The sequence below is a fragment of the Brachyistius frenatus genome, unplaced genomic scaffold (assembly GCF_029030835.1).
Source record: "Brachyistius frenatus isolate BFR_SWC_R1_liver_20210118 unplaced genomic scaffold, ASM2903083v1 Contig_24, whole genome shotgun sequence".
Taxonomy (NCBI): domain Eukaryota; kingdom Metazoa; phylum Chordata; class Actinopteri; family Embiotocidae; genus Brachyistius; species Brachyistius frenatus.
In genome coordinates, this window is record NW_027210623.1 from 1,009,350 (window position 1) to 1,032,456 (window position 23,107).

The 23,107-nt window shown below is 40.5% G+C and overlaps 1 protein-coding gene across 18 annotated transcripts in view; it reads left to right on the top strand.

Annotated features, from left to right (window-relative positions):
• Positions 1 to 23,107, top strand: part of tjp1a (tight junction protein 1a) — a 101,305-nt gene that overhangs the window by 26,586 nt on the left and 51,612 nt on the right. The gene's annotated exons all lie outside the window — the stretch shown is intronic.

Genomic DNA, 23,107 nt, shown 5'->3' on the forward strand with positions numbered 1-23,107 from the left:
CTTTGTGTAGATATATGATACAATATACATAAGTCAGCCGGCAACTTCTGACTGAGACTACAGCTTTGCTGTCTTTGGCTGCCTCTAGGGGCAGCACTGGTACATTTATTATTGAGAGTGGTACAAAATATCAAAGGCAGTGATTCTGTATATGACACAGCATCTGTGTTTTCAGTATTGAGTTGATAAGCTCCTCAGTTCCATTGTTGAGTAGAATAAAAAATAAACATATATATAAGAAAGAAGACAGAATCAAGTCTTTATACTGAAATAGTAATACAAATGTGAAGAATAAGAAAGGATTGAAGGTGGGTTGTATATCTGCAAATGGAAATATTATTAGAATTATATCATCAGTCATTTTAATTATCTCAGCACAATAAATCACATCAAAAAAATTGTTACACCTTTACATATAACAATTTTTGGGTTATTATTCATTGTGTATAATTCTGTATTGTCACTTTCCTCAATTATATTTTAGCTGCAATACAAAATGAACCATGTAAGATTTCTGATTGTATATAGCACAGAGAAAAATGGTAGCGCCCTCAACTCCAAATCGTGAACAATGACCTGTTCACGGTTGTGGCAAGGGTCAAAACAAACAGCAGCACTCACGGATCAACAATCTTCAGTTCATTGTGGGCAAACAAACAAATGTGTTTCAACTATAAGTTATCGTCAGCATAGTTAAAGCCTGCAGAAGTGACTACTTATCGACACTGGTGAGCACAAAACGACAATTGGTACAAAGGATGCACAACAGAATCCACGTAAGAATGAACTTCCACTTTACTTTAAAAGGGTGCTTCATTTTCTGATGACAGCTTTTCACTGAAACTTCTTTTTTTTTTTTTTTTTTTGTGCCCAGAACAAACTGAAGATTGTGATCTCTGAATGGCAAATTTCTAGTTGTGCCATCAATTACCTGTCACCATTAACCTAAAGCTAAACATTTGGTTTATTTTTCCAAGTACTACTTCAACTACTACTCTTACTCTTACTACTCTTGCTCTTACTACCATTTGTGGAAGGTGCATTCAAGTTTGAGTTACTTTTCTACAGTATTTTCATTTTTTTATGAATTATATGCATACTCCACTACATATCAGAAAAAATATTGTAGTTTTTACTAATCTACATTTATCTGATAGCCGTTGCTACTAGTTACTGACTTTTTGCTCATCGTTAAAACTGCTGCACATGCACTAATGTATCAGAAAGGAAATTCCTTACGGTATATATTAACATAAAACTAACAGGGTCTATTCGAATGTACAATTAGTACTTATACTTTGGATATTTAGCCAGACTCTTAAAATTGTGATGCTTTAACTGAATTAAAGGTCTAGCTTGCTGACTGGGACGTCCAGCAGAACTTCTCATTAATTGAACTGACCATTAACCAGAAAATCTATAGGCTGCAGCTTTCAGGTTCCCTACGGCTTTCATTTTGATCGCAGTAATTCATTAGCTTTTTAAAGACATGAAGCCCTCTGTATAATGACGCGCTCCCTGCCCCTCATGTTAGCTCATGCCACGGTACTATGCATCTGTAATGTCAGGCAGGAAGGGCAGGCAGATCAATGTTGGTTCTATAGATAGATGAAGCGATGATCTATGACATCCACAGCGGCAGCATGAAAGTGAGAAGGCCTCATTTAACACAGGATCATATGGAACTGTTCCATTCAATTAAATTAATCAATCACTCCTGGTTTCTAAGGTGTGTATGTGCATGCTCTGTGTGTGTGTGACATCTTTTGGAGAAGTGGCTGAAGGGAGGCCTCCCTGCATACGCTGCAGGAAGTGTGTCTTCATATTAGTATGTCGTGTAGTCGGCTGTCCTCTGTGCGATATTGATCGGTCGCATTAGCGAGTGTGCAGGTCAGCGCTTCTCAGATGGGGACAGAAGAATATGGAGGAGGCCAGAGAGGAGGCATGGAGGAATTAGTGGAGGGCACGGGCAGGTGGGATGAGGAACGAAATGAGGAGAAGGAGGGCAGAAAATGAGAAGAGATGAGATTGACTCATATGACCACAAGCTCCGCCCCTCCCACCCGGCCGTATTGTATTGATTTGCTGTGCCACAGCTGGTTAAAGATGACCTATTGTTCTCACCCCCATGCTCCTTGTTTACGTGTTGGTTTACAGTATATGAAAACGAATGTTTGCTCACCACCATGTGGGTAACTGTCAATATTGAATAATACGGTAAGAACCACACTTGCTCTGCGATATTTACTTAATTGAGCAGTGGAATTAATTTTATTGATCAGATCAGATCTACCGTCCCGACAGAGCTCACAGTGGCACTTACTGTAGCTGTTGTTTCCTGTGAGGTGCTTCTGTTCAGTTCACTACTCAACGTGCTCGCACCAGTTAAACTTAAATTTAGCCACAGTGACATGTAATTCTTTTGATGTAATTTTAGCTATGCCTTCACATCCATCCCTGTTTGGGTCACAGTGCTATTCTTGCTCCATTTCTGGTCTCAGTGCTGAAATGTTTTGCTCTGAATAATTTATCAGTCTTAAAAGCAATTACTACACCTTGAAGTCTTTAGTTAACTTCAGCTAAGTGTCGTTACAATTCCCTATTTTCTCTGAAGGTCTTGTTTTTGTATTTTGTGGCTGTGTTTGTTCACTGTGACGGAAACCCTGTTGTGTCAGCCGTGAACACAGTCGAGGGCTCCTGCATGAGATGCGGCGGATTATGGAAAGATAAGATTGGGTTAATTTATGACTCCAACATTCATCTCGTACCACGTGGCAGCCTCGTCTAACGAGATGGGATGGATTCTCAGCAGCTCATAATTTAGGCTCTCTCCTCTGTTTCCATGGCAACACAATTACTTTGCCCTGAGTGTGGGAGGTTAGGGTGATAACGCGCATAGGTTAATGTAATGTGAATGGGCAGTTCTTGTGTTGAGAGGGCACGGAGAGAAAACAGGCTGCTGTGTGCAGTTATGTCAACGTGGTTGTTTATTTTAGTGAATCGCTGGGTGAAACCTCTCTGTGCTGTTTGTTGTAGCTCTACAGGAGAGTGTTTTCTGCTCCTCTCTTGATGCTTGTTTAAAAAGCAACTGGCGATCTTTGCATAAAATATGATCAAACACAACAACGCGTATATAACATTTGTTAGTGAGAACTAAATTTGTGGTTTTATGTTACTTTTAAAGGTGCAGTCTGTGATTCTGCTCCAAAATAAATTCAACAAATATCTCCTGGCGGCCAGCCACCTGTCTGTTCTGTGTGTGCGCTGAAAATAAAATCCAGTGTTTGTATACAGCCCTGGCTCTGTAAATAGGAAATAAACAAAGTGACTCGGCCACGTCACACCACACTATTCCAGCCAATTAGCAGCAGGGGGCGTTTGTGTTGGTGCATAGGACATGGTGAAGGGGAGGTGGAGGAAAGAGTGCAGTGGGAGCAAGAGGGAAGGTAAATATGGCACGTTAACTTGCTGAACTCCACAATCACATTGTCAAGTAGGAGTTGGCCGATAAACAGGCAGAGAGGAGAAGCTCAGAGGAACCAAAACTGAAAAAGAAGTGATGAGATCAGGCGAGGCTTTTTAAGGGTGGAGAGACGTCAGAGGGTTGGAAGGCATGAAGACGGATGTGGAGGTTGCTCTGTTTCTGCTTGACAGGTGTGGAACATTAGATCACGTTATGGGATGTGAACTCAGTGCCTCCACTGCGTGGGCCCGTAAACACAGCACATGACAGCAGGACCTCTCCTACCTCCGATCACACTGATGTACGATGAACATTTTCTAGCGTGTACGTCCATAAAGATGAGTCGGATATTCTTCATGATTATGTTCAGCTTGAGTTTACTTGCAGAGTTACTTGTTGTTTTCTGTCTGTTTACATGATGTGATTCAGAGGTAACCGCCAGCTTGTAACAGCCTGTGATAGTTGTGTTACTGCTTTGCTACTGTTTCTGTGCATTTGCGAGGGTTTTCCAGCACAGTGGGATAAATTGGACTGATACAGAATTCAAAATGCTGAGTGAGACGTTACCTTCGTTATTAGCTTAACTACAAACCTACAGTACTCTCTTCTATAACAGTAGTAATATAGCAGTAGTAGTCAACAAACGTACTAGTTTTTACTCTGTTGTATTTTGGATTCTGTGTGTTCACTTGTCTTTTGTTCCATCATATACAAGATAGAGACATCATCTTCCATGTTGTATAAAGCTGGGTTGTCTAGCTCAAATGTTTGTAGCCTTATCTTGGCAATGTGCATCCAAGAATTTAGGGGATGCAAAAAAAAGAGAGAAAACTCATTGTAGACACACTGTAATTATTATTTTAATCAGAGACCAACTTTATACTCAAACCACTACTAATGAAGGATCAAACTGCTAACAGCGAGACAGTTACACCTTCATTAATTAAAATTTGTGGGGGCAATCAAGAACTACCAAGACTGCTCCTGTTGCACACACATGAAGCGCAGACATGCCCAGAGCAAGGGGAAGCTCTTACTGTTGTGAGTAAGTGTTCCAAAGTTTCTTGATCATCAGCCTCTGAGTTACACACTTTTTTGTGATCACTGGTCCGCACCGATTTTTCAATTTCAACATGGATCTGAAACTTGAGCGGAGAGGGTACATCAAATTTAGTGTCAAATGTGTCACAGGGAGACAAATCTGGCGAGAATGGAGAGTGACGATTGGACACGTTGTCATGTTGGAGATCCCAGGTGCCATCGTGCCATCTCCTGCTTTCAAATGGAACTGGTGAGCTTGTGGTTACAACATGAGAAGTTGAGTACAAGTGTGATTGAGGTAAAAAATAAGATGTAACATATTCTGTCACAGTTCATTCAGCTCTGACTTAATTAGAAAAATAATGAGTGAAAAAGCTGTTGTTTACAGAATAACACATAGTGTGCAAATGTATAAAAGACCTGACACAAATGATATTGAGTTACTTTAGTGAGCAGTATGTTGAGAAAATCTTACGAAGTCAGTGACCTAAAGCAGATTATACATCTTGAAATATGATTGATTTTTCAACATGATATACCTCCTACTCATCTGATGTCTTTGTCATATCAGTGGAAGAGCAGATAGTAGAGTCCCCTCTGTCCTTGTGCGTTTCATCGGTGGTATATATTGCTCTCTTTTAACAACGTCAGTCTCCTCTGTGCTGCATGGATACAGAAAAATCTCCTGTCTGTAACCTTCTCCACCATGCAGACACATCCAGAGGCTCTCATTTCACGTTTGACTTTTATTTTCCCCCGCAACTAAATTGACCACCAGAAATATGAAACTTTGTCAAGTGAAACGGCCTCGGGGACATAGTGATGCCAACCTGCAACCTGGCTCTGTGGCGTCTGTCTGCAGAGAGGAGTGATTAATATAAACGACGAAAAGATGAGCGAGGAGACAAATGGGTTAACGGGTGTTATGCATGAAGTGTGTGTGTCTTTCTGCCTGTCACTGCATGCGTGTGTGTGTGTCTGTCTTTGTATGTGCGGGCCTCAGGAGGGATGCTTGCTCGGGGAAAAGGGGGCTCTCAGGATGGATTCGTCAGAAGCCAGGGGCTGTGCTGCGCACCATTAGGATCAAGGTTGCTATTTCAGGATGCTACCTGCTGAGGGATGTACTCTGCTCACAGTTTTGATGGCCCCTCCGCCCATGTCCATTAAACAAGGCCGAGATGGACTGTGCTGCTGCTGAGTAACTGAAAGTGGGCCTATTTTCACAAACTGACCGTCTATTTTACTTCAGATATTTATATGTTTATGACATCGTTAACTGTGCATCTTCATGACTGATTGTACTTTGTCTTTATTATCAGTTTATTCACTAATCTAAGGTCTGACTATGGCATTGTCGAGCATTTGGTACAATTTCATCCTCAAATGAGATCTCTGTCCTTTCCATTACCTTTTGGAGAATTACATAACCGTCTAAACTTTAGATGGAGAAAGAACATCAGTACAGAGAGGGAAGGCACATTCTCTTCTGCTGCTGTTGTTTTAAATTGTGGATAAATGATTTATCATTTTGCAGTGGGCTGCACTATCTTAGTCGAAAGCACCCTTCATTTCTGCAGAAAATAATATGATTGTTGCTTGTGTTGCGTGTGTGTTCTTGTAATTCTCAAATTGTGAGGACCTTAATCTGGTCACACAGTCAAATTGAGGAGGCATGACTTTTTGGGGGGGGACAAAAAGCAAGATTTTATGGTGAAGACTCTGTGTAAGGTTTCAGGTAAGATTAGGTTTAGGTTAAGGTTACGCAAGTAGTGATGATGGTGACTGTTTAGGTACGGGTACTTCTCTAAGTCAGTATAACGTCCTCTGAAGAGATGGGAACACAACTGACTGTGTGTGTGTGTGTGTGTGTGTGTGTGTGTGTCTGTCTGTTTCTTTGAGGAACATGAATCAGCATTCTTTGTTGATTGATTTCCACAGCACAGGGACACGACCTGACCTCTGTGGCCTTTGGGGTTAAAGATCACATCTCACTAAGAGTTAGCTGCATATTTATGAATCATGTTCAAGGAAGCAAAAAAGTTTGAATCATTGCTTTAAATTATTCAGATATTTGCTCATAGGAGATGTAATGAAATACAACTAATCAAACAAAAAATACATGTATGTAAGTAGTATATTGTAAGTAAGTACATTTGTAATGCAGTATGCAAACATTCAAACAGATTGACATGATTCAAATTGAGAAATAATACAACAAATGACATTTGCGATGATCCTGTTACATTACAAACCACTGTGAAGGTCTCTTTTTGGGCAAATATAAATGAAAGTACATTATGTGCTTTCAGGCATCTTTATAGTGTTGTAATCACATTCACTTCATGACTCAAACAAGAATCTCAAAGTCATTAAAAACACCAGTTCTGTCTCTTATTTTTATAACTACCATGCATACATGCAGTATGTTGAAACAAGAAGTATTTAACTTAACCTTTCTGTGCAGTACACCTGCGTGGCCACTGATGGTGCTTTTGCTTCACTGAAAGCATTAAAAAGGCCACTGTAGCTTTTCTCCAGTGAGGCTTGTCTGAAACAGGTTAGTAAGTGTTGTAATCCTGCAGAGGGCAGCGTTTCACCACGAACCACCTGAACCCTGCAGAGGACCATTGACCTCCTCAGCACTGGTCTCCATTTTAACTGTCTGAACAGGAGAGGGATATACTATCATTTGTAACACGCCTGTGTTTTCACACCTATATATATATATGGCTGTATTTCCATCCGAGCAGTTTGTGAATTGATTTTTCAAGAGTCAGAGAGCAGATGGTAAAGAAGGGTCAGAAAGATAAGGCTTGGCTTTCATATATTATGGGTCAATAGAAGGTGGATATCTCCCTTTTGATTGTTATTTAAAGCGTCGTCTCTCTGCCGAATTTCTACAGCCTCTGAAATCAAGAAAGCAACCACATTAATATTTTTATGTCTGCTAACTATATATATCTCACTTAGAGTAAAACTTGTGACAGATCTTCCGCTGATGCCTGTTCTGTTGTGGCTCCCTCTGTGACTTCATGGGCGAAGCAGATGCCAGAAAATTTAATTAACTGAAATCGACATTCCAGAAAGGCCCACTGGGGATCTCGCTGCCAAGCAGAGTGGCAGATCTGTGTAGCATCAGAGAAACGTGGAGTGGGGGGGGCAGAATCTTCTACACTTTAGTGTCATTGGCAAATATGTGCTAATAAAATCATTTAAACATTATACCTTATCTATTGGCTGTTAGGAACAGATTACAGAGTGACTCTCAGCGGTGGCAGATTTCATTCTGAATTATTGTTGACAGAGCAAACATTAGCACGACACCTTGAAATGAAAGTGGAAGCATCATGTTTTTACCACTGAAGAAGACTGTGTGGACAACAAGGACACATCATTCTGATGTTTTGTTCTTGTTCTTGTTGATGAAACTGAAAAGGGAGATATAAACTGTCCGGCGAGTTCTCATATTTATGAGGTGGTGCCGAGATATTTCATTAAAAATGAGAGAGGGGGCAGAGAGGAGCGTAGCGAGGGATGACTAATCAGTCAGGTGATAGGGATTTATCATCCATGGGTCAGCGCCTTTTCTCGGAGCTTGCCACAGCATTTTTCTATATTTCTGTTGCCCATTTAAAACATTGACTACAGTCAGCCTGGTGCCATCTGTATGAAGCCAGAGGCTCAGCTGGGCTACAAATAATAAAGGTGGTATTTTGTGCATTTATTTTCTGGATCTCTACCCAGCTTACACCAAAGAGCATCGTCAGAGGAGCACTGTTCAAACAAGCACCTTCACACAGAATATAGTTCTGGCTTGTTTTCAGCGGAGGCTCCCTCAGAGCCTCAGAAACGTTGCCAGTAGATTAACTGTCCTCATATCCCTGCATCCCTTGTTATTCCTCCTGCTTGTTTTCTTTTAATAAAACTGGCTAGCCTCCTTATCCTGACGGAGGCAGGCAGACTGACAGGCCAGACAAGGAGCCAAGCAGGTGGGTAGGAATAACAGGTAAGGGATGGTAGACAAATTGGGTGGGGAGGGACACGTGCTAGAAAAAGGTCACAGTACTACAAAGCCCTCTGTTTGGTGCAGGCACGGTGGACATCACAGCTCTGTGACATTGTCGCTTTGGATCCTGTCTTCTCTGTGTGAAGAGCGACATTCATGTCAGACAGAGTGGCAGCCAGACACACATTACTGCATCTGGGCGCACACACAAACACACACTGATAGTGCCTGGCTGGGAGCAGGCTGGAAGAGGGAACACCTGCTTTGGACTTCCTCAGTAACCAAATCCAATGGTCAAACACTTGAAGATAAAAGTGAAATTAATGTGGATAGTTTAATACACTTTAATGCAGTAATTTTGAATCACCTGCAGCGTTTACAATTCTGGCTCGTGACCTAAAATGTTGTTGCTCATTTTGATTCTCAGGGGAGGTAGCTGGATGTATTGGTGAAACCCCTCCTGCCCCACCAAGCTCCACCTCCGTAACAGCAACTCAGTCATCATAGCTGCTGATGGTTTGACCCTAATGGTGGCCCATAAATGAAGCAGCAACCAATGGAGAGAATTGATTTCCAGAAGCTCGGAGGAGTGGTGGAGATTTACGCTCCCGAGTCGGTCTCCGCTGCAGGGCTGTATATCACTCTTTCTGAAACATTTTGCTCTTCATCTTTTTTCCATCCCATCACTCTGCCTCCAGCTGTAACGCCTAGAACTGAATGTTCCCCTTTGTTTTTTTTGTTTTTTTTCTGAGATTATACCATTTGCCAAATGTTTCCTCTTTGATCTTCTCTTGTTTAATTTATTCGCTCATTTGCTCTTCTGGCCTGTAGCAGCTTTATTTTTCTCTCTGTTTCAAGTCTGTCTGTCTGTCTGTCTGTCTCTCTTTCACACACACACACACACACACACACACACACACACACACACACACACACACACACACACACACACACACACACACACACACACACACACACACACACACACACACACACACACACACACACACACACACACCTTTTAGTTGTCCAAGTGAAATTGGCCAGACACTAATAGACCAACCTCTGACTTTCTGGAATTTGCTCATTTTGCTGATTTTCTGTTTGAGTGGTTTAGACTGCAGATCAGTGTAGTCTCACAGCCAGAGATTTGAACTTCAAGTTATGCTTCTAGAGTCATGCTAATGGTACTGTGCATCAGTAGAAAGATCATATATGATAGAAAAAGACATACCTAAACACAATTTGGATACATTGTTAAGTAAAGCAGTCCCATGAATCCCTTCTGAAGCGGTACATCCCTCTGACCTGTGTGCTTAAAAGATCCCATCATTTCCTGTAATCCAGCCCCCTGATTTACTTACATAGTTAATCCAACTACGCAGCTACATATGGATTGTCTTGCTCGAGATTTGCACATTGTATGGCAGATGTTTTCTCAGCTTTGTGCTTGTGCTGCTTGTGTGAGTGTGTGCCTATGTTCATGCTAATGTGCTGGTCCATCCTGCTGTGGGCATCCAGGTGCTTCTCGCACCAGGAGCCATAACAGACCTGAGTTTATTAATGCTGTTCATTTCCTCCCGTCTGTTCGCCTGTGGCCGCCTGGCTGCTCAGCTATCCAGTCCAACATTCCACACACTCCACCGGAATTAAGGGAGAGGCCTGCGGTGAGGCAGAGAGCTCAGGAATGTCTCTGTTATCACTGGGAGAGAGGATGGAGGGAGGAAGGGAACAGGAGGTCAGGATAGAGGGCCCCACCATTAGGTTGACTTCAGTCAGGACTGCCGGAGCTGTAGGGGTGTCCATCATCAAGGCTTTGATCACTCCACACAGCTTGGCCCATAGCCTCGTATTACCACAGAGGTACATGCCTCCAGGCCAATCAGAAGGCATGGGAATCTAATTTTAGAGCTGCCGCTTTTTAAATCAATATCTCCACTCCTATCACTGGCAGTGTCATGTAGATTATCTCACAGCTTTCACAGATGTCACACCGGGTTGCCTCGGCTCTCAGTCCAGAGTATGTGCTGCTGAGGATCACACTGCATTCACTCACACAGGCAAACGCACTGACTCGCATTCTGCATGTGCAAGCAGAGGGACACATGCATGGGCAAAAGCATCCCTCTGGGTCAACTGTAGCTGGAGTCAGACCGTGTGCAGGCGAATGCACGCATGTGTGGTGAGTGAGCGTGAGAAACTCTTTGATATTGTACTACGAGCACAGAGCGGATCAAATGTTTTGGAAGGTTATAGATGAGCAGAGTGCTTTTATTTTGTCGGTATTTGCCTGGTATGTTATTTGTTAGTGTTTGAAGGCAATATGTTTAATTCATGCTGGTTATGCTTCTTCTGGAGGAGATGAAAGGAGCTGTTTTTTGAAGGTAGATGTTTATTCCAACATGAAAATATTTGTATTTTTTGTACATCACTCTTCTTTTTAAGAAGTGACACAAAAGGGCAACTGTCAGGTTTTTCTATCTCTTTTGTTTCAACTTTGCGAAATGACTTAAATTGTATATGTTGATGTTAAATCAGTGTTTTTTCTTCTGACTGATTTGCATTATCTTTTAATCACTGTATCTGTGTTTTGGGCTTTGGTGATGGCAGTAAATTAGAAATGAGGATAAAGAATAAAAGAAGTGTAGAGTTCATTAATACTGATAAATCCAGACAAAAATTCCAGCACTGTGAGACAAAACCAAAATGTTTTCTAAGCAGCTCATAACAAAGCAAGACAAAGAAATCAAAACCAGTTTGCTGTCTCATACATTTTAAAAACAAAACAATGCTTGTAATCCCTTAATTTATGGATTTAATTTAGAAAATGTCTCCTGACCGCTGACAGCGATGAGGCTTCAGTGCTTTGGTTGCTTCTCGATGTTGACTCACAGCAACAGTGTTCTCATCTTCCATGTTTGCATTGGTGTCTTTCAGATACTGTAGATTCCTTCCAAACCAGAGACGTACATGTTATATATTACATTTTTCTGTACCATTTCCCGACTGGTCTCTGAACAGTCGTTGGATCCAGGACCCTGCAATGTGACTGACTGCTCCTCGATAGGATGGGTCAGATACAGAGGACACATTTCTCTATGATTAACTGATGAATATACAAAGTGAGTAGTAGATAAACTGATGGTTTCATTTTTTTTATTTTTTATTTTTTGCTGCTGCCATTCCGTTTTTCTTCTTTGTAATGTAAGAAAAATTCAGAATTTAGCATAAAGACAATGCATAACACCCAGTTTTTCTCAGTTCTATAAATTTCCTTCATAATGCCAACAGGTCAGTGTTTCAGCGTGAACTTTCAGCAAAAGGATTTGAAATTGTGAAATCCATTTAATCTTGTTTATGCATAACGTCATGTAGCCTATATATGAATACAAAAGGGATTATTTTCATTCTTTTACAGTGTAGATTTGAGTCGAGGCTTACTGTGTAACATATCAAGTATTTTCCAGACACCTGAATATTAACTACAATAATATTTTTCTTTAGAGTTGATTACTTTTTTCTGAATATAACTGATAGTCACAGTCTATTTTAGGAGCGTTGCTATTGTAAAATGTTTTTACTCTAACATTTTACACGTATTTTCGTATTTCTATCTCGCCAAAGGTTAACTGCTGTGATTCAGATACTTTCTGGTATGAAATGCTGTTGTCCTGTAGAGTCCTAATGTGTCATACAGTCTGACCTTCCCGCGGGACTGCTGCCCCTGCACATTACACTCTGACTAACAGCATGACAACAGAACTAATCACAGCCTTGTAGCTGTGGTCGGCATAATGTTCCCTCTGATACACGCCGTAATTACAGATATGCATGTTCCATTCGTTTCACACAGCAGCAATGAGACCGTGTCGGGTTCTTTTTTAATAAAAGATAAACGGTAATAACAGAACTCACTGATCACGATTTAAAGTTCAAGGCCTTCATATTGCTTATGCATGTGGTTTATTTAACATTTTACCTTTAATTTGATGTTTTTGTTGAAAAATGATTTATAAATTCATTTTTATTCATTTCTACATTTCGTGCTACTGTTTGCACCTACAAAAAATCAGTCTCTCTCCATGGTTTTGAACATTGCTGCAACAGATGCAGTCATCAACCAATTACACGAATCAATTACATCAATCAGGCTTCTTCAGCTTTGTAAGTTTATAAAACCTGTAATAATATCTAGGAAAGCAGAACTCAGCTTGACTGCTTAAACATGAGTGGAATAGTAATATTTTTAAAGCTCTGTTCCCTGGTGTTGTTGTCCCAGCAGTGCTGCTTCCATATGTTGTTTACTGTTCATGTGACGTGGTTAGACCAGAGACACTCGTTCAACTGAAGGGTGCCCCAGGTGATACAAGAGCTGTGGGCAAACAGAGGCAGATAACATCTCTGCACAAAGTTCTGTTGGTGGTGCAGCAAAGGCAAATACTACATACAGGATTCTTTTCTGGTTTCTGCTTTGTTGATTAATTTTTTTTGGACTTTTCTTATCTAATAATGCAACAAGCATTGAATATAAATCTAAACTTCAGCACCTCAGCCAACTGAAGGACTAAAACAGTGTGATGCTACCATTATAGGACATCTATTACTATGGTTAAGCGTTTGTCTTTCTAGTGGCTAGTTTAGTGTTACATAATAATGTATGGATTAATACTTTTTTACCTTTAATTATTTAATATTAATATTGTTATGATCCAAGATGAAGTCTCATAAATGTGACCTCTCTGAGCTGCCAGACGCCATTTTATTGTTTGAGTGAAAGGTGTTTTGTAATTTATATAATTTTTAGCAGTTTAACATTTCTGCATTTCATTGAAGTAAAAAAAAAATAAACACATTTTAAGAATGTTCTGGGATTTTATAGATCAAATAATTAGTTAATAATAAAGCCTGAAACTGATTCCTAGATTAATCACTAACAGAAATGTGTAGCCCAATATTTTTGAACGTATTTCTCAATGTATCCTTCATTTCGAACCTCCTTTGTGGCTTTTTACAGCAAGCAAATCTACATTTTTTTTACTGGGGGTGTAATGGTAAACAAAATCATAACTCGGTATGCGCACACACAAATGCTGGCATATGATTAATAGTAAAAACTAAATAACTAAATAATAAATAATGTAAATATCACTCATCACCCCATGGCCTCGGACCGGGCTGTATCTGTTATTAAAATGCACCCCACCACCATTTTTACAATGTTTCAGAGCGTGACACGTTCAATGAGGAGGCCACCTGGTACTACAATGACAAAAGTAGACTTTCCTTTGTTGTGCTTCGTTTCTGTTGCATGAAATTTGGTCAAGTTGCAGTTGAGAATATTTAGAACAGGTTCAATGACATCTGTGTCACTGACTCATTGTTAGAATACTGTTATTTACTCTCTAATTTGCAGTTTTGATTAGACTTAAGTAAAAATGTATGAGTTTTTCAAATCTCTCTATTGAATAGTCATGGGGACAAGGAGACCTGTTGAAATACAAAATTCTCCCAAGTGACTTTTATACATAGGCCCCAGGGTTATTCATTTTGGCTGACCCACGAGTTCACTATCAAGAGGTTCCAGGTTGAACTTTTACTCTTTAATTTCAGAATGTGTGGATAGATGAACATAAATGGATTTCTAATAGTAATTTTGGGTTGATGAACATACCAAACAGAAGTTTGATTCCGTACCTAAAGTCTCATACCAAATGGATACACGTACCGCTCCACCCCTGGTGTTTACAAACTTCATAATGTCTGATTTGCTTACCCGCCTCATGTCCTCATTCACCTTGTGTCCCTATCAGCTTTAAAAATCAAACATACACCCTTGCACCGCTCTGTTCGCCGTGTCCAGTAGATCCGGATGTGCATATTCAGTCTCCCCTGATGTATTGTCTATATGCTGTAGAATAGGGCGCTGTAAATCCCTGCCCACCGCCCAGCTCAGTTCTGACCCAGCTCAGGCCCCACATTGCCCACCCCGAGAGAGGTGGCTTAGACTGGCTTTTAGGTCTGCTGAGTTCATCAGGCTGGTCCTTTGAGCAGGGAGCCAGCCTGCTGCCTTGTGGCTCTTTCTTTCTTTTCAGGCAACAAATGTGCTAAAACAGCACTCCGTAATCACTTGGCATTAAGGGCCGTTGTGTTGGGCATTAGCGGTTAGAATTGACCAGTGGGACGTTATAAAAATGAGTCTGACAAGAGAACACCAAAGCTGATGAGTCTGGATCCTGGCACTGGACGGCTAGAGGATTAGTCAGCTAACACACTGGCTGGGGCTTCTGCAGGGTCGGGTCCCATCGCATCTCATCACCACCAGGCTTGAAGCGTCCCCTGTGGCTGCCGTGTCTCCATCCGCCTCTCTGGCTTGGTTGCTGGCTTTGGTACCCATCCTCCAATGCTTCTTTCCTCTGTTCTACCAAAAGCACAAACATCTCTTGTTGTAGGGTTGAGTTTTCTTTGGAGGAGCACATGATCTCGTGAGCTATACGACAGAAAGGGTTAAGCGGCAGCAGAGGAGTCTCATTCAGCTATGCTTTTAGTTATTTCAGGTCAAAAAGCTTTGAAACACAAACATATGTTAATTTTAACACAAGTCCAGCTGAATACAGTTTAGCTATCTACTGACACTTACTCTAAAGTGTTGTGTTTTGATAAGCTTACTGAGTAAACAGCAAGTTGCTCAGTTTACTTCTCAATTTCTCAATCCACTGTCATATTCAGCATTGCAAAACTTCGGTGAAGATAAAGAGAGCACAAGGGCTGTTTTACTAACTGAACCCTTCTCTTATTTCATCTTTGATAATCACTTCCTATAAGTACAGTTACCAGAAATGAATTTACCTCATTATCACTGAACCATTAAATCCGATTTGCCACACTGCAACTAACCACTGCTTTTGCTTTTGCTTTTTCAGTGAGTTCAGTTGATTTTACAGAAATACAGCTGCTGTTGTCTCACAGGCACTTCTCAGCCTGCCCATTACAACCTCTCCTGGGGCGTAGGGCGCCTTTGCCTGTTTCTCTGGAAGCTTCTGCTGTTTCCACTTCTTTGCCGAGTGTGAGCAGTTTCATACTGTTGGAATGTAACAGTAACAGGCAGTACCATGGGAAGACTCACTGACAAGGGGGGGTGGTGAGCTGTACGTCCTTTATTCAGGCCACTGGAGTTCACTGGACTTGAAACATTTACTCATTCGTCACAACTTTGTGCTCCACTGTAGAGTAGTTTGGCCCAATCCTCATGCCTGTTATCTCACCTACTGTTCTCTATTATCTTTGCTGGCATCTTATCTTATTTGTTTAAATTACTCTCCCTCTTTCCTCTGCTCAGCTGGCACCTTGGTGTTCCTCACACCTCCTGTCCTCCTCTGTTCTCCTGCTCTGCTTTCTATAATTGTCCTCCTGTTTACTCTCCACTTTTTCTTTTATTTACTATTACATATTATTTTTTGCGCATTTATTTCATTGTCTTTCTTTTATCAAGTTTTGTGCTCTTGTCATCACATCTCCTTATGATTTTGTCTTGCCAGTATCAGTGATAGACTTCACTAATGTTCCTCCTATAGTTTTGTGCTGTGGATTATGTAGTGTGCTGAGGCCCCTTGTGCTGTTCTATCTTACTTTACCAAAGCTATTCACATTTACACGTCAATCTTTAGCTTTATAGACTTGCTCTGAATCGTGACAGTCAGCAAAATCAACAAATAAAGCTGAATCAATTAATCGATCAATCAACAGAAAATTAATGTATGTGCACTATTTTTACAATTTATGAACCATTTGAGTCATTTTTAAGTAAAAGTGCGGAGCATTTGCCAGTTCTCATTCCTAAACTGTGAGGATTTCCTGCTTTCACGTCATATTGTGAAAGTAAACCATGATCGTAAACTGGTTTTGGACTGTTGGGTCGGACAAAACAAGACATTTGTAGACATCAGTTTGGGCTTTGGAGAACATAATTGTGATTTCTTTTAATTCTTTTTTTTAATTCAGTTACAACACATTCATAGTATTAATGTATACGTATCTAATTTTACCATCAAGGTTTGAGATGTCACATTCAAAAACATACACACTGACACGGGCTTTCGTTTTTCTAATGGTCAGAAAATGAACTAGGTTGTAATCACAATGCAAAAACAGAAAGTGTTTTTTACTCTGCAAAATAACTGAGTCTGCTGTGTTTACTTTTACAACTCTGTATCTGTTGTTGTGATAACAAGTGACAATATCAGAACAAGATGCTCTCAAACCATTTTGTTTCTTTTTGGATGTACTGCAGCTTTGGAGACGTTTCTTGTCCTTATTATCAAGAGACAAGATTGACTTGTGTCTGTGGTAAATATCTTGTCTTGACTTTTTTTCAAGGTCCCAATTTAACATGATGTTTGTGTTCACTCATGAATTCCATATTAAATGGAAGTTAATGAACAAGCATTAACCCTCAGTCATACCATACTGTCAATAAATATCACTGTTTATTTAGTTGCTACAGACTCGACAGCTTTGCATGCATGCAAAGAGCAGATAATAAGCGTGTTGTCCCTGGCCTGTTTACATTGGAAACAGAGGTGTAAGTCACATGGTGTAACTATATAGGATTTCATTTCTCCTGGTCACCTCATGAAAAGTTAACACAAGTCATGTTAAGCAGTTTGAATGAATAAGTCAACCTGTGTCGAACCATTCAAAATGGGTTTTATTACAAGGTCATGCATAAGTGTAAAATACATTTCCAGCATACCTTATATACAACCCCATGCATAAAAACTGATGCTGGCCTCCTCAGGAACTTGAGAGAATAACAAATGTGCTTGTTTAGCACGCTGACATTTTTGTTCTTTGACATGCTCTCGCTCCTTCACCTTTACAAATCTATACATGTACCACTACTCTGTATGAATTTATCTCTTTAAAAGATGACTGCAGAAAATTATAATTGGCACGAGGCCAATAAGCCTTCATAGCCATGTGTAGATAGGGAATTGTCAACCTCTCAAATGAGGAAAGATCTATACAAGAGTTCTGTGCCTTCAAATCTTCTGGTAGTCACCAGTATTGTTGATAAAATGTACAAAGTACAGTTTTTAATATTTCCTTGATCTAATTTAATTTTTTTGCTAGGAGCACGGTATAAAATGATATAGTAGTGTATAGAGTGATGTGACAACAACAACAGCAGGTTTTGGCAGTGTTACCACTCATAATTTTGAATTAATACTAATATAATGACGGCAGAGGATTAAGCTGAAGAAAATATACATCTTCAGCCAATCAAATTTGTGCATTAATGACTACAGTGATGCTGGCTGTCATCAAAATCAGACCAGATCGTGACCCGTGTTCTGTCACCACCTCCACCTAAGGGTTGGACTCCCAGCAGCCTGCTTATGGGCTGACGTGATACCAAGGGGCCAGAGCAGAGTTCTTGTCCGACGACACCTGGTCCATCACGTGGAACCTTGACCTCAGTATGGCGTCTTCACCCGGGTCGTCTGCCGTGTGCCTCTGGTACCCAACTCTTGAACACCAAAGGGTCTCTGACAGAAGGTTCGACTCATGGACATTCAGGAGGGAACTCTAAATCAGACTGAACTCTGCTTGAAACTAAGGAGCATTTTGAACTTGCTGTAGAGTTGACATGGCCCAAGCTGCATCAGTGTTGAGTTTTAGGTAATGATGTGCGACTATGCTGTTGGATGGCAGCAGAAGTTAGTTGCCGCCTGAAAATCTGCAGTTGCTGCCTGTATTAGATGTGTAAATCTTCTCTCCTCCTTGAAAATTAATTACATACCACTTAGTATATGTCAAATGGCATTTTAGTGCCTGCTGCCTGCTGTCAACACAGTAACATGAGCTGCAGCTGTTGGACATAATTCTGGGGCTGCCCGTGTCTCAATAAGCTCCTAGTCGGCTGCGAGTCAAAAGTTCAAGCCAATACTTAACACGTTTATGATATTGATGAAGCCTCACTTGATTTTTGTCCCTCTATTGACCACTTGAGCTCGCATGTTTTAAAATCCAAACTCTGATCATTGTTTGTAGGATTATAGGAAACAGTCAGACTGAGCAGCTTCAACAACATTACTTCTGCTTTGAGTTAAAGTGAGGTTTCAATTTCTAAACTTACTATTATCTTTTTTTTTAAAGAACACATAAATCCTGTGAGACTTGTTCTCACTCTTTTACCACAAAGCTGAATCACTTACAATTACAGTAAAGAAAGCAGGGTGGGAAACTCCTATAGCATGTCAGCAAAGTATTTTCACATGCCCACCTGTCACTTAGTGCTCCTCGGTGCAAGAGGATGATAAAAATCACATGTAAGTGCAGTCTGAGGGCCAGTTATTTAACACATTTCTGTGACAACAATATTTTTTCCTCTCTTTTTTACAACTGAATATCCTGATTTTTTTTTGGCAATTGTTTTCTCCAGTGCATTTTTTTCCATGATAATGACTGGAGGACAGTCTGTATTTCGTGTCTGTGTCATGGTTTGAAGGACAGAGCTCGCCACAGACACATTGTGATACATTGATCAGATAAGATTGGGCAGTAACAAAATGCTGCTTATCATTTATATTTGTGTCGCATGCGATCACAATGAAGGGAAAAGGTTGGATTGTTGAGCTGAGTGTGTTTGGGATTGTACCTCAGGATCTGACATATTCTTAAATTTACGCTCTCATTCTGCAGCAAACAGTGGACCTGTCACGTGGATGGAAAGCATGACGTAATGGCAAATTTGTCCTCCCCAGGTTCATACAGCATTTTGAGTATTAATGGTTGTGGGTCTTGCAATACACAAAAGACATTCAACATTCAGTATTCAGATTGGTTTAAGGGAAGAAATTCATAAATAATAAATATTAATTTTGTTGTGGATCTGCCATGATGCTCTGCAGCTTTGGCCGTCACTTGTTCAGCTACCTGAGGTATCACTGAGGAGCAGATTGATTTTCAACCAGGTTCACTGCAGCAGAATTTCTGCTCGGTGGCTATAAAAGGCTCAGCAGCCCTTGTCTGTTGAGAAGAGAAGCAGCAAGACAGAGGCAGAGAAAGAGGAAAACTTGAGATTTTTTTGGTTGGTTGATCACAGGCTGCCTCTTGCAGTAAATGTCTTCAGAAGATTAAAAGTGGATTGGTTCACTACATATCAGCGACTGACCCACCGTGGTAAATTTAGTACTCTAGGAGCTTTTTTCCCTTCATCACAGGAACTAAGTGGAAGTGTCGCTCAAAATAACAGCACTTCAGACGATTCACACTCACGGCAACTTCTCCTCTTGAGTGTGAGAGAATTAGAGAAGGACAACACTGACTGGCAGCATTATGAAATAAGCTACTTTTAACTTACTTTTAGCTCAAAGCACAATCTTCCATTAATGTTAACCATAATACACTTTATGGTTTAGCTCACCTGCACAATGCTGCTGGAAACTGGTGCTTACTGTACAGTGTGAGAGGGTGTGATTGAAGAGAGGGGCTGGAAACAGCTGACAGGTTTAGTGGAACACCAGGTTTAGATGCTCCTCTATTATAAAATGATATGTGCACACGACTCACCCTGTTGACCATGTTGTGCCCTGTGAAAACCCTTTCTGATTATGTAGCAAAATCTAAAGTAAGATGCCATTTTAAGGCTTTGGCCAGTTTCTTATGCCAATGTTTAAATGATTCTTTTAGCACATTTTCTTTTCTTTTTTTTTTAATAGTGGAATATATGTTTTATGCTGTTTTTACTTATAAGGATGGGGTCACTATAATGTCCATGATTTTATGAACTTTTAAATTTGACCATGAAGCTCAAACAATTTCTTCTTTCATGTAAAAATCCACATATGTTGAATTCCTGAGATCGAGTTCAATGTTTGGTGTTTAAGTCCCACAAAAGCCTGAACAATATTGACCCAGAAGGTCAGGGTGCATTCGCGAGATGCCTGCTAATCCTGTTATATGATACTAATCTGGCCACAAACAGTTGGCCTCTCTTAAGCAGAGATGTGACATTTGTATACTAATCATTAACGACTTACACCACAGCTCTTCCCTTTTGGGTTTTTACTCAGCAAAGTAGTATTCTGTGAGTGAAAGTGAGTAAAAGTTTTCAAAGTAAAATTCAGGTGAAAAATTTATTTGAGGAGTATGGCTGGAAATATTCTCTATTTGTCTTTTGGTAAACAAACAATAATCAGTTTATCTTAGTAACAAGTATTGTCTGAGTTGTTTGCACAGCTTCTTCTTCTGTGCTGTTTTCCAGAGACATGTTCCTTCATTACCATGAACATCATTTTATTTTCAGTAAAATCCCTCAGACTCCCTTTAGCTGCTACAAAAATATTCGAGTGCATCTAATTAGACTTAATCCACATCTGAAAATTACTGAATACTTCCATTTAAGTGAGTTTTCATATCAAAACACATGTTAAGGATAATCAAATAAATCTTTTCAATTAAATGTTACAGTATATTTGCCACCCATTATGACAAAGTTACATTGTTAGTAAGAAGAAACAGGTAAGGAATTTACAGAAATTACTGAGATGGACTTTTAATAAGATTTTTTGAAAAACATCTCATTACTAGGACTCATTTCCTGACAAAAGAAAGTCTACAGAAACATGTAGGCCATACTAAAAACTATAATAGCTCCATAGTATGGCTTCTCAGCTACCTGGCCTACAATCCTGTGACATGGATTGATGTGGAACGTCAGTTGGTCCTGCGTCTCCACAAGGTTTTTATTAGCAAGAAGAAACAAACAACCTCTGCTGGATCTGCAGGGCAGCCCTGAGTCAACAGGGAGCAGGAGGGATCACACAGTCTCTCACAGACACCTAATTCATGACAGATGAAAACAGAGAAACAACATCTGGAGAGGAACTCTTCACCAGTGTAAAACAACTGCTTCACATCAAGCATCACATTTGTCTTCATCCCTCCTTCCATCATGTCGTTTTATGTTTGTTTGCTTACGTGAAAGCTTCTGTGTGCATCATCAGTCAGCTTTACATTTGTAGTGCGTGCACTTTATGCTGTTTCACTCTACATTAGCCTTTTCGCTGCAGGAGAAGCTGAGTTGAGTGAACCTTGTGATGTGCTCCATCCAAATCTGGGCCTGCATGTTCGCCTTTGTTTTCCATGTGCCTGCTCTTCCATGAGCGCACCTGAGCTTTGAAGTTGCCTGTTGTCCAAAAGAGCTGTGTTTGTGTGCTTGTATTTGTGTGTGTTTGTGTACTTGTGTGTGTGTGTGTGTGTGTGTGTGTGTGTGTGTGTGTGTGTGTGTGTGTGTGTGTGTGTGTGTGTGTGTGTGTGTGTGTGTGTGTGTGTGTGTGTGTGTGTGTGTGTGTGTGTGTGTGTTTGTGAGAGAGAAAAAAGAGAGATGGGTGCATGGATGCAAGGACAGAGGACAAAGATAGCTTTGATGATATTGGAGTGTCACTAATGTCTCGATCGTCTCTATAAGAACATCTGAGGACCATCAGATCAGATGTGGATGTGAGCGAGACACGAGCAGCAGCAGGAAGGCTTCTGTTTATTGCCACTTTTAAAGCTGATTATCAATATTTCCCAGCTCCGGATTAGATATTTTGATTGCAAATTATTGCAAGGTGACACCTGAGTGATCATGTTGAACATTCTGCTGTCCACACTGATTGACCCTGACAGGCATTTGAGGAGCTTCAGAAGGAGTGAGCGACTTGCATCTATCCTAGTATGTATCATCCTTTGGGCATGTTAAGTGTTTTGTTTGTGTTTTGTATACGCATTTTGTTTGATGCATTTTTCAAAGAAGCTGTGTCAGAAACTCTATGTCGCAGTCAATCTGATCTTCAAATACACTTGAAATGATGATGCTTCCCTTGATGACTGCATGTTTTGGAGTTGTCCGCCTCTCCTGATCCTCTTCTCAGCGTGACCTAGCCTTTCTGGAGGTCATCCCTTGCTTGCAACCCTCAAGACATGTCTGCTTCTCCTGGCTGGCAGTATTTTTTCCTTGTAGGATTATGTCTGGTGGGAATTAACTCCTTAGACCACCTACACTGCCGCCAAGCCCTCCTCCACTGTTGAGGAAGAGAGACACAGAGGAAGTAATCATTAGAGGAGCTAGATTGGGGGAGTGTGATTGCTCAGTTTGTTTGGAAAGATTGGGTGTGTCTCTGTGTTTATATGCTTGTAATCGCATGTACTGTAAGAGTAGATACTGAACACTTTAATAATTCCACACTGTTTCATCATTTTATATTTCTCCTGTGCTCTACTTGAACATTAGGCTCTATTGTTTGCTGGAAACAGAAGTGAACTGTGAAACAATACAAGCTGAGATTGTTGCATCCTGTAGGTGGGGTCTGGTTTAGGAAGTCATAGGAACTTGACTGAATGGCTTTTGTGGTTTCCTGTGAGGTGACTTATCAACCACAAACACTGTCAAATTATCTGTGCTCAGAAACGTTTCTAAATAAGGACTCTCAGTTTGTTGAGCCATTTTGTAATGTACCCAAAACGACCCGCAAAACCCCCAAAGGGGCAAGGGGAAATAGTCTGGATCCTTTCTTAGGCAGCTAACTTTTTAAATATTCTGCTCACGTTGT